Below are 1,825 nucleotides of genomic sequence, written 5' to 3'. Positions count from 1 at the left end.
AGTCGATTCGTGGACAGAAGGATAAGTTCAAGACACAAAAAGCAGTCGTTGTGCCTTACATAATGCAGTGTGACCTTCTCCTGCCTCATCCTTCAGTCCACAGATCCACTCCAAGACCCCTACTCTTGAAATAATTCATAAGTGACAACCCCAAAAACTTCCTCCACATAATGAGATATTCCATTTACTTTCATTATTCTCAAAGTTTTTCCGAATATATTGAAAAAGTCGAGATACCTTAAGTCTTACTCCAATAATATTTACTTCGCTTTGGAAAGTTATTTGTTTGTAATAAAAATGTTGTGATATTGAATTACAACTTACTGCTCTCGTTTTCTCCAATTTTGAGATGAAAAAGAAATTATGACATGCAGGAAACTAATAAAATGTACCCTTTTATTGTAATATTCTAATTATGTCGGATATGGAATGCCTACGTTTCTTTCAAATGAAATTACCGTATATTGAGCTAATACAATTAATTCAATATTGCCTCTTTTATAAACCATTTATTTAGCTTTATATGGATAGGGATTTTCACAATAAATGTAGAAAAATATAAGGGTATAATTATCATCCATCGATACTGCGCATCGCCTCCTTCGAGATATCTAATTTCAACATAGTCTCTTGAGGAAAGGATACATCCTTCATTGTTGGGATGAGAAACTCCTTGTATGATTAGAGGCAACTAATATATGTATATATATAAATCAATTTTCGAAATGGGAAAATATTTTATATTATATATAAATTTAGACAGGGTGAATGATTAAGAATTCATTTACATTACACATAAGTGAAGTCAAATTGATTTTCCCATTTAAGTTCCATTAAAATTCAGGAATTCTATGGATATCCCCATAACTCTTCTAGGGTTCCACACACCCCTCCTGAAAGTTTTTATCACTCCGTAAGTGGTATTTTGTAACATATTCTTTCACTCCTTATTTATCTTCTTAATGCCTGGTTTAGGTACTTTCACTCGGAATCAATTTATTTTCAGATTTTTAACAAAAAAGACAGAGACACAAACGAAATGAAACATTCAAATGTAATAATAAACTATCTCCTATGTAGTAATGATATCCAAATGAAAAAATACCAAGTATTATAAATATTTTAAAAAACTCCTGTACACTGTACAGCATTACAATGCTTAAAATTCCTCCAGTGTATTTATCTTTCCTTGACCTTAGGGCGTACAAAATATGTTGTACTTCTGTAAGGATAGCATTTGAAAAAAGTCATCACTCTGGAGGTTGCACCCAAAAATAGTTATCTAAAATCGAAGGAACGTCTCTATATTTTATATTTAAAATAGAACATTCCCACAAGAGATGATTAATAGTCTCCATTAAACAGCCATAAATGCATTCTCCAAGTTTGTATTTATAAAATTTAATGACAACCTCCAGAGTAGCATTTTTCTGCCAAAGTCAGAAGTTTACTACTAAAGCCTCTGATAACTTCGTGTATGTATCTTAGAATTTTTCTTTGTTTCAAATATTCAATAAAAGGATTTAGTGTATGGGATTGAGTACACTTTCTCAATAATCATAACAAAATCGTAGCTAACCTCAATCTGATGGGCATAATTGGTCTTAGGTATTTAACTTTCTTGTGAAATATATAATATTAGTGTTTTTGAAGCTATTTTGTTTACAAAAGATCGACATAAAGCAGCGTCAGCAACAATACACATATCATGCGTCCTAACTTCTATTATATATAAATATTCCTTCACTGGTATGTCCCATTCCAAAAATAGTTCATAACCCTTGATAATTTCTATTGAGCCTTTGTAGAATCTCTCTTCTTTTGT

This window comes from Lepeophtheirus salmonis, chromosome 6 (genome assembly GCF_016086655.4).
Source record: "Lepeophtheirus salmonis chromosome 6, UVic_Lsal_1.4, whole genome shotgun sequence".
Lineage (NCBI taxonomy): Eukaryota > Metazoa > Arthropoda > Copepoda > Siphonostomatoida > Caligidae > Lepeophtheirus > Lepeophtheirus salmonis.
The sequence above is the reverse complement of the archived record's forward strand: the minus strand, read 5'-3'. Positions refer to the sequence as shown.